We start from the raw sequence: 14,201 nt of genomic DNA on the forward strand, positions 1-14,201 counted from the left end.
GGCAGCGCTGAGGAAGGAGGATCGCTGTGAACTCCGGGCCAGCCTGGGCTACATGGCACGTAGGTCTCAAACAAAAAGAGAAACAAGACAAACTCTCCAGAAGGTTCCCACCCCACCTACAATAGCACTCCTCTTTGCTCCCGAAGCCTTGTACAAACAGAGCAGGTTTACCTCTGACTGCAGCGTTCCAGCCGGAATGCCTGCTTCCCATGCTGCTGGAATGGACTGGTGTTGGGAATTCCCTTGCCTGGAATGCCATTCCCTTGAGTTTAGCTGGCTCCATGTTTATCCTTCAGATCTCTGCCTAAATGTCCCCTCCTGAGAACTGGCCTGACCACTCTGTCTGAAGTAGCAGTTCAGTACCTATCACTTTAATGCTCTGGGAAGCATTGACAATTTCCTTATGATTTTCTTTCAGTTGTTTTTCTTTCTACATGGGGAAGTAAACTCGGTGACAACAGGGTCTTTGTCTTGTTCATCGCTAATTCCTCACTATTTAGGACAGTGCCTGGCACAGAGCACAAGCTGTTTGTTTGTGACAAAGTCTCACTTTCTCGCCAAGGATGGCCTGCGACTTAACTCTAATGCAGAGTAGCCTCAGATTTTCAGCAGTCCTCCTCTGCCTCTGCCCCTAAGTGCTGGGTTTACAGGCAAGAGCAACCATATTCAGTAAAAAGCTTAATATTTGAATGAATAAATGAAAGAAATTATTTATATTTGACACCCCCTAGTCCAAATTACAAAGCCTTACTTTGTAAGCCAGCGGTGAGAAGCATCTGTATTGGAATTGAAATGTTAAAGGAGAAAAATGGAATTGAGTTACTACCTAAAGCATAAAATTAAGTTGGAAAATGTCTACTGTTTTTATGTGCTTTAGGAAAGGATATCAACTCTGTGCGTCATGAAAGTGGTATATTGGGCCCATGGCTGCAACTGTAACAGTTGGGGAGTCTGAGGCAGGAGGATTCATAGTTCAAGGCCAGCCTGGCCTACAAAACAAGCTCCTGTCTCAAAGAAGGAACGCAGGCACGAGGAGGAGGGGGAGGGGGCAGAGGAGGAGGAAGAGGAAGAGAAAGAAGAGGAAGAGGAGGAGGAAGAGCTGGCAGACTGCTTCTGCAGCCTTATCAAGAACATGGCAGAATGTAGACAGCGGAGTGCACTGGCAGTTGACTTGCCGACAGTGTCCCTGTTTGGAGCCATCGCGAAGGCTTGTGGGTTGCTGGTGCGCGGCGCCCTGCTTTTTCTGTCTGGCTAGGGAGACCATGCAAGGCTTAGGAACAGCTGGAAGAAAAAGAACAGGAATAGTTGTACTATTTGTGGGGAGGGAGGCTGCTCCATCAGAGGTGGTTCGCTTATTTTCAGGCTTAGCAAATGCTTTTACCTAATGAATGAGCCATCTCACTAGCCTCTGTTTTTCTTTGTTTATTTACTTAAGTTGGTTTTGCTTTTTTGAGACAGCTTCCCTATGCTGCCCTGGCTGGCCTGGAACTCTCTATGTAAACCAGACCAGGCCGGCCTCGAACTTACATATATCCACCTGCCTCTGCCTCTGAAGGTTGGGATGGAAGGCATGTGCCACCATACCCATTTTGTATCATATTTTTAAAGGCATAGGATCTATGTAGTCTGGACTGCTCTCAAACTTACTATGTAGCTGGGGGAATGACCCTGGACCAGTGGTCTTCCTGTTTCTTCTTTCCAAGTGCTGGGATTACAGCCCTGGGTCATCACAGTTGACAGTTTGTTTTTTCCTAATTAAAAAAAAATGGAGCTGGACGAGACAGTTCATATACCTGTAATTCCGGACCCATGAGAGGCAGAGGCAGGAGGAAGGCCATGAGTTCAAGACCAGCCTAGACCTTGCTGTGGGGGTTCTCATACAAAGACCCTGTCTCAAAACAAAGGTTTTGAGCAAAAGTTGAGCAAGGTATGGCGTAATTCTAACACTCAAGCTGAAGCAGGAGAATGGTGTTTGAAGCCAGACTGAGCTGTATAGTGAACCTTTGCTTAAATAACAACAAAAAGAAAAAAAAGAATGAAAAGAAAAGAAAAAATGGAGATTGCTCATAGATATATTGTATTGACGTATTGATAGATACAGAGATAGATACAGAGATACACAAATATGTAGATAAATAGATGTCGGAGAGTCAGCTGGACACTCAAGTGCTAGGACACATCACAATGGCAGAAACAAGAAGTCCTGCCCCCAAACAAGGCTGTGGTCCTGTGGGATCTGGCAGGTTATTAGGAGAACCCAACACTGTCCACGTAATACTACTTTTGCAAATAGGAAAGAAGAGTGAGGGCATCATGGAAGCTTGTGACAAACTTCTAGAAAGCCACGGAGGCATCGTGTACCAGGGTTGTAGTTGTAGTCCCTGCATAGAGTTCTTTATGAGTGGCTGTATATCAAGCTGTGAAGATGACGCCTAAATTGCAGTTGCTATCACAGGGCAGTTAAAATGTCAGAAACGCAGATGTCCATCAGAGAAGTTGCAGGCACTCAGCGAAGCTGGTCTGTGGAAAAGCCATGTATATTGTAGACTACAGAACTGAGAGGAAGGAGCTCAGATCCTGGCTGTGGATGACAGCGGTTTTGTGCTTGCCCTCCCGGGATTTTTGTCTTGCTTTGGTCTGAACTTTCCTGTCTGTTCCCCTTTCTTTACTTTAGGAATGGGGTATTTGTTCTATCCCACTGTATATTTGAAGTATGTTCTTGATTTTACAAAAGTTCACAATGAAGAGGTTACGTTGAGTCTGAGGGCAGACTTTCAACTTGGGCTTTTGAATGATGCTGGAACTTTTAAGACTTAGTGGACTCTTCAAGGAATATTTCCTTCAAGATGCATTTTGTGTTATGAGCTCACCATGAGACTCTGAGAACCGGGGGTAGAGTGTTATGGTGGGACGGCCCCTGTCTGGATGTCAAGTTGAGAAGGGATGATCTTATAATGGTTACTGGCAAATTGATTGGATTTAGAATCGCCTATGAGACACACCTGTAGATGGGAGGCCGTGAGTATGTTTCTGGAGAGGTCCAACTGAGGGGGGAAGATCCATCTTGAATGTGAATGGTACACTCCTGGGTTCTAGGCTGAATAAAAGGGAGAAGACAAAAATGGTTGAATGAGTACTGCCATCATCGTCTCTGCCTCCTGGTACTGCCATCATCATCTCTGCCTCCTGGTACTGCCATCCATCATCCCTGCCACCTGGTACTGCCATCCATCATCCCTGCCACCTGGTACTGCCATCCATCATCCCTGCCACCTGGTACTGCCATCCATCATCCCTGCCACCTGGTACTGCCATCCATCATCCCTGCCACCTGGTACTGCCATCCATCATCCCTGCCACCTGGTACTGCCATCATCATCTCTGCCTCCTGGTACTGCCATCATCATCTCTGCCTCCTGGTATTGCCATCATCATCCCTGCCTCCTGGTACTGCCATCCATCATCCCTGCCACCTGGTACTGCCATCATCATCCCTGCCACCTGGTACTGCCATCTATCATCCCTGCCACCTGGTACTGCCATCCATCATCCCTGCCACCTGGTACTGCCATCATCATCCCTGCCTCCTGGTACTGCCATCATCATCCCTGCCTCCTGGTACTGCCATCATCATCTCTGCCTCCTGGTACTGCCATCATCATCTCTGCCACCTGGTACTGCCATCATCATCTCTGCCTCCTGTCCTGCCATCCATCATCTCTGCCTCCTGGTACCGCCATCATCATCTCTGCCACCTGGTACTGCCATCATCATCTCTGCCTCCTGGTATTGCCATCATCATCTCTGCCTCCTGTCCTGCCATCCATCATCTCTGCCTCCTGGTACTGCCATCATCATCCCTGCCACCTGGTACTGCCATCCTCATCTCTGCCTCCTGGTACTGCCATCATCATCTCTGCCTCCTGTCCTGCCATCCATCATCTCTGCCTCCTGGTACTGCCATCCATCATCTCTGCCTCCTTGGTCTACCCAGATGTGCATCTTCATGCTTCTGCTGCCGCAGCTACTGGCCACTGCCATGCCTTCCCTACCTTGATGAACTATACATCAAGCTGTGAGCTGAAATAATTCTTTGTCTATTTTGTTTGTTTGTTTGTTTGTTTGATTTTGAGACAGGGTTTCTCTGTGTAGCCTTGGCCATCCTGGACTTGCTTTGTAGACCAGGCTGGCTTCAAACTCACAGCGATCCACCTGCCTCTGCCCTCCAAGTGCTGGGATTAAAGGTGTGCACCACCATGCCTGGCTTTTTTGTTGTCTATTTTAACCCCCCCCCCCTTTTTAAAGATTTATTTATTTTAAGATTTATTTATTATATACAGTGTTCTGCCTGCATGAGTGCCTGCGCACCTGAAGAGGGCACCAGATCCCATTACAGATGGTTGTGAGCCAACAAGTGATTGCTGGGAATTGAACTCAGGACCTCTGGAAGAGAAACCAGTGCTCTTAACCTCTGAGCCATCTCTCCAGCCCCTAAACCTTCCTTTCTTTTGTTTGTTTTTGTTTTTTGTTTTTTGAGATAGGGTTTCTCTGTGTAGCCTTGGCTGTCCTGGACTCATTTTATAGACCAAGCTGGCCTCAAACTCACAGCGATCCGCCTGCCTCTGCCTCCCGAGTGCTGGGATTAAAGGCGTGCGCCACCACCGCCCAGCAACCTTCCTTTCTTAAATTGGTATTTAGTCATAGCAACAAGAAAAGTAATCTATACATATAGTTACAGGTTTAGAGAATTAGCAGTCTTTAAGCAAAGCAACACGATAGAGGCAAAAAGAAAGAAAAGAGGTAACAGTGTGTCGGGTGTGACTCACAAGAGAACTAGCTAACCAAGGTCACCTACTTTTCTCTCTTCCCACTGCCCTGCCCTCAAACAGCATAAAGACACTGTAAGTGGCACTTGGAACAATAGCTGAGCCTTGCTGAAGGCTTCCTATGTTTAGAGTATATCATTTTATCTTCATGAATACCTCAGAAGGAGCCATTATAATTCCCGTTTTACAGATGTGAAGCATCGGGAAGTTAATTTGCCCAGATTACATGCTCTATTGGAGCAGGCAAGCTGATGCCATGGCTTGAACCCTGAGTCACCTTATCACACTGGCCTAGGGAGTGCCACTTCAGTATTTGTTCCTGCTTTAGTGCTTTGAGACGTCAGAGGATGAAGAACCAGAAAAACTATATGGAGGTAAGCATCTAAGTGTAACACCCAATAAGCCAGTGCCAAAGTTTGCCTCTTTAGTGTCCCCCAAGAGTTTGTGTTGCAGAAGCTAGTGGGAGGTCTTCGGGTCCCTTGAGGGCATAATGGGTCCCAGGTCCCTCTGTCTTCCTTTATTGCATACAGTGCTAGAGCTGAGCATCTTTGTTCCTTGATGTGCTACTGATGTAGTGTATGCCTTGTCACAGTCCTAAAGTTAGTGGGGCCAACCAGTCACAGAAGGGAACCTCCAAAGCTGTAAATCAAAACCAACCTCCTCTCCCTCTTCTCTCTCTCTCCTCTCCCCCTCCCTCCCTCCCTCCCTCCTATCTCCCCTCCCCTCTCTCTGAGATAGGATCTCTATATGTAGCCCTGGGTGTTCAGGAACTGACTACACAGACCAAGCTGGCCTTGAACTCATAGAGATCTACCTGACTGCCTCCTAAATGCTGGGCTTAGAGGTGTGCATCACTATGTCCAGCTATCAGGGATTTTTTTTTTTTTTTTCTTCCGAGACAGGGTTTCTCTGTGGAGCCTTGGCTGTCCTGGACTCGCTTTGTAGATTAGGTTGGCCTCGAACTCACAGTGATCCACCTGCCTCTGCCTCCTGAGTGCTTGGAGTAAAGGTGTGTGCCACCACGCCTAGCTATTTTAGGGATTTGCGGTAGGATCTCACTCTGTAGTTCAGTCTGTCCTAGAATCACTATGTAGCCCAGGCTGGCCTTGAACTCATAGCAATCTTCCTGCCTCCCAAATGCTGGGATTACAAGCATGACCATCCATACCTGGGTTCCCATGTTTGTTATAAAAATCAAAAGTCAAATAGCATACTAAAGGTTTTTTTGTCGTTGTTTGTTTTTGTTTTTTTGAGACAGGGTTTCTCTGTGTAGCCTTAGCTGTCCTGGACTTGCTTTTATTAGACCAGGCTGGCCTCGAACTCACAGTGATCCACCTGCCTTTGCCACCCAAGTGCTGGGATTAAAGGCATGCCCTACCACGCCCGGCCTAAGGTTTTTCATTTTCTTTTTGTTTCATGTATCCTTTGGGTAGTCAGGTGATTTCAAAACCCCCTTTCAGAATAATGTTTTTACATATAAATTAAAATAGGATAAGCCATGAATCTGTGGCTCCCAACTATAATCCTAGCACTGAGGATATAGATGGGAAAATCTGGAATTCAAGGTCATCCTCAGTTGCACAGTGACTTCAAGGCTAGTGTAGGTTACTGGAGACCCTGTCTCAAAAACAAACAAGGGTGGTAAAGTGTTTGCTGTGCAAGCATGTCCTGGGCTCAGATCCCCACCCTCTATGTAAAAGTCAGGCATAGCAGTGCGTGTCTATCACCCAGTGCTGGAGGGAAGGGAAAAAAGACAGGAAGAGCCCCAGCACTCACTAACAAGCCAGTCTGGGCAATAGGTGAGCACCGAGTTCAGTGAAACACTGTCTCAACAAATAAATAAAAATAAAATAAAATAAAAAAGGACACTTGATGTCTACCAGTGGCCTCTACATGGGCCAAGAGACTCAGGCATGTACACAGATGTACACATACACAAGCATACGCCAGATAACAAATAAATAATACATGCAGCAGCAGCTGTTGTTGTTTTTTAAATATAGCATTCGGGGTCATCCTCTGCGCCATAGGGAGTATGTGGCTACAGCCTGGGTACAGACGACCTTGCTGGGGGGAGGGGGAGCCCTTAAATAAAAACTAAGCCACGCCATGCATTCTGATAATGATTAAGTAGAACACAATGACTACTGAGTGCAACCAATCCATGTTTCTGATAGGAGAACAAATTATTCTCTTTCCTCTTTTATCAAAGGCCATGGACAAAGCTATCTTAAGGTGCTCTGAGTTCACTGAAGAGCACGTCCTGAGCCAGATGATTTCTTAGCATGGCTGACGACAAAGCCGTTTTTCTTTCCCTATGAACCCATAGTGCATGTGTGATTCTCAGCCTAGGTGTGCACAGGTGATTCTGGCCAGTGGAGCTAGATCTGTTTCTCCTTTAGGACACATACGAGAAACCTCGGGTGACGTACTAGAGACAGCAACCTGAGTCTAACTTTTTAATTGGGCTTGTATGAGATCACAAAGCTCATCATGAGAGCAGCTAGCACACAGGGGGACACCAACAGAGTCAAGATGATGTTTGGAGCTGGAGGCGGGTACAGCTTGGTGGCTAAGTGCTTTTGTTGCCTACATGAGGCTCTGGGTTCAGTCCCCAACACACATGAAAACAAACAAATGTAGGAAGACGCCTTTACCTTCCTGGTCCTCAGACTCCCTTTCCGTGGGACTGAGCTATTAATGCACTTTCCTCATGCCTCAGCTCCATTATATAAACAAACAACCATAAATAAACAAATATACATAAATAAATATTCAAATAAAATGTATAGGAAGTGCTTTGACCAGTGTCTGGCACAAATCGAGCATCCAGCTCCTGTTAGCTCCCGCTGGGATTACAAGTGGGTTCTAGGAAACACACTTCTTCTGACTACTCAGGCCCTAGCTTCAAGTGATTTCACAGCTATGCTGCTATCTGCAGCGCCGTGACCCGCACTTCTGTGACTGTAGGGCTTTGGTGTGTTTCTGAGCCCCTTGGATCACCTCAGACATGTTGTAAAACTTGTCTCTGTTCTCTTGTGTTATTAATAGCAGTGGTATATTTATTTTTGTTTTTGAGGCAAGGTCTTGCTATGTTACTCTGGCTGACCTGGAACTCCTTATGAAGACTAGACTGGACTTGAACTTAGGGCAATTCCCCAGTCTCATCTTGCTGACCACTGGGACTGCATGCATGTACCACACACCCAACTGAAGTCATATTGCCTTTTAGTCTTTTTCATACCTATAGTGAGCCACCATACCCACTGTACTTACAAACTCTTTATGCTACTGTCCAGACGGCACTAGAATGCTCTTTCTGGTCAGGTGCCAACATTAGGCTTGTCGTTGGTCTGGAGCTCTATTGTCTGTCTTCAGCTCCTCAGACTGTCAAGCTGGTGATTATTTGGCAGCAAGGATCATCTGTGTCCTCTTTTCTTACCGAGGAGGTCAGATTCCCTACTGTGGTTCACTCGGTATTCCTTGGGGGCTCCTCGAAGAGTCACTAATGCAGGGATTTGGCTGGCTTTTCAGAACACAATTCTTCATGTGTAGCCACTAGAATTAGCTGTGTGGCCAGCTGGCTTCCTGTGGGATGCTTTTGCTGTTGCGTGGTGGCTTTATGCTTGAGACTAGCTATAAGAGTTGGTCCTCAGAACCTTGTAATATTCATCTCTGGGGCTGAAAGTGGTCCATTAGTGTAGTGTAGGCACATTCTTGAGACTTTGGCCATTGTGTCAGAGTGACTCATAGTTAGAGACCATTTCTCTCAGGTCAGAAATATACCAGGAAGCTATATTTCCCTTAAGAATGACTTCATTGTTGTCTTGGGTTCACTGAGTCTCATTATTGTTGGGATTTTCCACTCTTATTCCCCCTGGGAGACCAGAATGCAATACTGCCTTGGCCTAGCTACCGCTAAGGACTGTGCAATGGTGTAATGGGCTTGCTTGTGTCATCAGTTGACCCCGCTTCTGCTGGTCTTCTCACTTCCACCCCAGTTACTTGAACCAATTGATTTATTTCGTGTAAATGGTTGGAATCTTGTAAACAAAAGACATTGAGCAAGTTTTCTCAAATATTGTCACTGAGTACCTCATAACGATCAGTTTGATGTTGGAATTCGTGTTTGCATAGCTTCTGACATCTCTTCACCTTCGTGGAGCTTCTAAGCTGTTTCCCACTCCTCCAGCTCCTCACTGCCAAATCCTCTTAAGAGCCTCAGCACTTGCTGCCTTGCCTGGAATGCTGGAATGTGCTTTCCTTGGCAGCCTCTTTGGCCCTTCCCTGACTCCCCACCTTTTATTTATTTGTTTGTTTGTTTATTTATTTATTTAGACAGCGTCTCTATATGGAGCACTGGCTAGCCTGGAGCTTGCTATTTGACCAAGCTGGCCTCAAGCTCACAGAGACCTACTACCCTTTCGAGGCACTCATCACTGGGCATTTCTGCATGTATATGCGCTGTACATACAAACTTTCTTGTGAGCGGAATTCGAAGGCTTCCAGGAGTTTTTTCTCTCCTAATCTAAGGGCAAGAAAAGGTATAGAAGAGGCAACAGGACGGAGCTGACTTTGATTCGTTGTAATCTTCAAGTAGGCAAGATGGCAGCCAGTGATTTTATATCACAGGAAGTATACTTCCCTCCCCCTCTTTTTTGTTTGTTCGATAATGACTTGTGTAACCCAGACTGGCCTCAGGTTTTCTGTATAGCTAGACTGGTCTTGAATTCCTGATCCTCCTGCTCCCACCGACCACATACTAGAATTACAGGCTCAGGCCTCGATATCTGGCTCCCTGCATACTTTTGTATATATATACTTTTGTGTGTATGTGAGTGCATGTGTGTGTTCTGCTTGAGCCATTCATCTTGTTTTTATTTCTCTTTCTTTTTCTTTTCTTTTCTTATCCTTCTTTTCTTTTTCCTTTTTTCTGGGACACAGTTTCTCTGTGTAACAGCCCTGGCTGTCCTGGACTCACTTTTATAGATCAGGCTGGCCTCGAACTCACAGTGATCCGCCTGCCTCTGCTTCCCAAGTGCTGGGATTAAAACCGTGTGCCACCACTGCCCGGCAACCCTGGGCGTTTTACATGGGTCTGGGCATCAAACTCTGCTCCTCATGGTTGTGTGGCAAGTACTTTATCAACTGAGCTAGGACCCCAAAGCTCACTTTAAAACAAGCAATGGAGAGACTCCAGTGTAGCATAAGGGACCAACGAGATGACCTAGTGTGTAAGGCACTTGCCACCGAGCCTGACAACTCAAGTTTGATCCTTAAGACTCACACGGTAGTGGAAGACAAGTGACACCTGCAAATTTTCCTGTCCTCTAACACCATGGCATAAGCACTTGCACACACTCGCATGTGCGTGCACACACACACACACACACTTTAAGTGTTTTTAAAGAGCAGAATGGATTTCCTTGAGAACATGAAGTTTTGCATGCCAGGCTTACTGGTAAGAAATTGGAATGAGCCTGCTGATGGTGGCGCACACCTTTAATCCCTGCACTCGGGAGGCAGAGGCAGGCGGATCTCTGTAAGTTCTAGGCCAGCCTGGTCTATAAAGTGAGTCCAGGACAGGCAAGGCTATATAGAGAAACCCTGTCTTGAAAAACAAACAAAGAAATTAGGACAAAGTGTGAATAAGATTAAGTACTTCTCATGTTACGGACAACCCAGTGGAGGCTGACCATCTAAAAACATCTTCTGTGAGGCTTGAAAATGACTTCAAGTCCCTGGCAGATTCAGTGGTGAAAAAGAAAATAATGGGACATTATTGCGGTAAGTCAAGCACTACGCTAAAAAACACAGACAGCCCCCACGTTCCCTCAAGCACCCCCAAATCCACTGTACTGTGCCTAGATCTCCAGCCTCCACTGGTAGCTGACCTGACTCAAGTAATTCAATGCCAGCGAGAAGCCGGCAGCAAGTCAGTGCCCACAGTGCAGATGTTGAGGCAAAAAGTAGTCAAGAGACGGCTCCGCCGAACTGTCAGAGGCCACTTACTTTTATAGCTGTAACCAGGGCTGGGTTTATGCTCAGAGTTTCCTGGTCTGTAGTCCCAGACTTGCCACACCTCTGCTTCCAAATGCATGAGGTAGCTGATTGTTATGTAGCCATTATAGAGATTCCAGAATGTCACAGTCACAACTCTGTCATCTCTGGTAAGACTCTCAATGCTACCACAGGCTTTGTTTTCTTACCACTGTATTATGGGTTGGTTTATAAAGTGATTTGTTTTTTGTACTGTTTTCTGTCCAGCAGGGGGAGCTAGGTTAGTGCTGATTAAAAAGAAAATTGAACAAAAACCAACACTAGGAAACAAAACAAAACAAAACAAAATGCTGGAGGAATGGGGCCATCCTCTCTGTGGTATTCTTTGCTGGTGATCAAGGAGGTAAAAGGCTAACTGGGAGTCCCATAAGTGGCCATGCCCTGTTTCTCATGCCTTGACATCTTGTTATCATTATTGTTCTAACGGCTTCTGTATTAGGCTGTTTTTTCCCCCTTCAAGATTTTATTGTGGAACCGGCTTGATGGCACACTTGCCTCTAATCCTAGCACTAGGGAGGAGGAGGGAGGGCAGATCTCTGTGTGTTCAAGGTTAGCCTGTTCTACATAAAGTGAATTCCAGGCCAGTCAGGGCCACATAGTAAGACCTTGTCTCAAAATAATTTTTTAAAAAAAGATTTATACATTCTGCCAGGTGCCAGGAGAGGAGGGCAGAGCCCACTCCCTGAGCCTGATACAAGTGCCTGCAGCCCAGACTCACCCAGGGAGGATGTGTTACCCAGCTCAGCACCATCAGGGGTCCCCGCAGTGACCACTGATGCCTTCTGTGGCAGGAGAAAGTGCGGCTGGACCGAGAGTCCCCTCTTTGTAGGAGAAAGGGCCCCCCAGGCTTCTACATGCTCAGCTGTGGATAGAATCTCTGCAAGCCAGACCACCAGTGCCGAGTCTGAGCAGAAGGACGAGGAGTCAAAACTACCCTTCAAGTCCACTCTGTTCCATCTCATAGAGAAGACCACAAGTGTGCTGGGCTCTGAAAAGAGGCTCAGAGGCCCTTCCAAAGTGATTGGGAGCTTACAGGAAAAACTGGCATCACCCCCAAAGAAGGCAGACTTGGTTCGCTTGATAAGAATGAGGGAGGTTAACTCCTTGTCTCGGATGAGGACTCTTAGCTCCAAGAGCGCAGACTCTGTGGACGAGCCCGACCAACTAAAGGCCAGGCGAGTCGGGCCTGGCTGTCAGGAGGCCTTATGTCCCTGAGTGGTGAGGACCAGGCCTGGCAAGCAGGGCATCTGTCCTCCATCTCTCAAGAAGAAAACGGGCACCCTGAAGTGTCAAGGGAGAAGATGGCAGAGCAGGACTTGTGCTGTGCAGATTCATATGACGCCAGCCAAGTGGAGAGGGTGTGATGGACGCTGCTGAGGCCCCCACCGCCTCGGCTAAAGGAGTGCTCTTGGGCTGACCAACCCGTCCTGGCCAGGCTGAAGCTGGGACCTGCTGGGTTTTCAGTGTCCTGATTCCTCCTTTTCTGCCCTCCCTACAGGACTGTTACAGAGTTAGGGCAGTGGTTTGCAGACACCACCTGTCTTTACAGCCTGGCTATGTAATCCCATGTTTAGAAAAGAGTTTTCCCATCAATTCCCCTTCCTGGTGGATTAGACCAAGATGATAAATAGCTTGATGTTAATCTGGCTTCATGTGAAAAATCAAATACGGAAGGAGCAATGGGTAATTTTGATTGCACAGTGATGTCATCTGTTCCTTGCCACATCTCCCCAGCCCATGCTCACGTTTAGGAGTGTGGCTAGGTGTGCAGACACTCAGAGTTTGAGGGACTATGAGTAAGTAGGTATGACCCATTTTTGTTACGCCCTCTTTGGCAGCTCGGGGTGACTTGTGAGTACCTGCTGTTAGAATCACAACAGTTTCCTCGTGTTCCTGAGGAGTCGCACTCGTTGTAACGTATCCAAGAGGTGGCTCACTTGGCACTGAAGCACACACACACTGCACTCACTCTGCTTTGCATTGTCTTCCCTGGTTCTACTTTATGTGTGACTGTTTAGATATTCTTTATATGAAAAATAATTGCTGGTTTAAAATAGACCATGTTAACAAAGTAACTATATTTCTTTTTATAAAATCGCTATTTTTCTATGATGTATAAATGGTTCTTAGGTGGCAGATTTTTAAGGAAGTGCTATTTTATTTAAGAGTCTATCCCTGGGCGTGTGAGGGACCCAAGAGGGCCCACCTCGGCTTTAAAGCCTTCGTCCCCGCTCTGGCTTCAACTACGCTCCTTTCTACTCTGCCCTACAGCGTCAGTGAAGGCCGACCACCCGTCCCTTAGCTCTCATAGACAGGTTTCCACAGATGGCAGCTGTGAGGTCATGTTTGAAGACACCCCCTCAAAGTCAGCCGACAACATCGTGGTCACCTTGCAGCTATGTCAACTAGAATTGCCAAAAGCCCAGTTTGGTCTTTGTATTTCTGTAGGGGATCTACTCTAAGAAGAAACTTTTCTCCCACCCACCACCTTGCTCTTTTAAAGAAAGATATATATTTTGTCTAGAATGATTCTGATGGTTTAATCTTGTATATACTAAGAAGTGCTGAAACGGTGCCTAGGTGGCATTCTGTGTGTGCACTGGCCATGACGGAAGTATAGAGAGGCCTGTGGTTCCACTGCCGCATTCATCTGCATAGTCCACGCATCTCGTGGCATTTCCCCCTTCTGCCTGAGGAAGGCATCCTTGTTAGCTAACATTTTCCAAAGGGTTCGCCCCTTCCTTCCCCTCTTCCCTCCCCCCCTTTCCTTTCCTTCTTTCTTTGTCACCCCTCTCTTTGACTATTAATTTTTTGAGACATTTAGTTAATCTATTTCTAGACATGCTAAATCTCTCCAGTGTGAACCCCTGGCTGGTTCGCCCTCTGGCCCTCTGTCACAAACAGGATTCTGGCTGACTCTTGCCTTCCTGAGAACCTCACACGCGCTGACTGGACCACACAAAACAGAGTCCAAGTAGTCCAGACGCGCCTTCCCAGGTGCACACATCTGCAGTCCTGGCTTGCCCTTGCTCCTCATGGTCATCCCCATCAGAGCTTGACTCTCATGGAAAGGGTTATGGGCTGTAGGTCTCCCTGGGGCAGTGGACAAGCAGGTTGGTGGTCTGCAATGGTTGAATCATATGCTAGGCCCAAATGAAGGCTGAACTACCTACTGTCTCTGAGGACTGTACTTCCCTCTTTTAAAAAAAGGTGAAAGAGGCCATGTGCATGTGTATACACGTGAAGACCCCAGAGCATGCCTGTGTACCCATGTGCACACTGGCGCCATACTGACTTCCTGTCAAATAACCTGAT

General features: G+C 46.8%; 1 long non-coding RNA gene across 1 annotated transcript; it reads right to left on the minus strand.

Annotated features, from left to right (window-relative positions):
* Positions 1-731: 731 nt before the first annotated feature.
* LOC127192317 (uncharacterized) lies at positions 732-10,902 on the minus strand. Its single transcript, XR_007830939.1, has 3 exons — positions 10,839-10,902; positions 3,003-3,097; positions 732-1,281 (listed from the first exon to the last, which is right to left on the minus strand). It is a non-coding gene; the product is annotated as an uncharacterized LOC127192317 (long non-coding RNA).
* Between the last annotated feature and the right edge of the window lie 3,299 nt (positions 10,903-14,201).

The sequence above is a fragment of the Acomys russatus genome, chromosome 7 (assembly GCF_903995435.1).
Source record: "Acomys russatus chromosome 7, mAcoRus1.1, whole genome shotgun sequence".
Classification (NCBI taxonomy): Eukaryota; Metazoa; Chordata; class Mammalia; order Rodentia; family Muridae; genus Acomys; species Acomys russatus.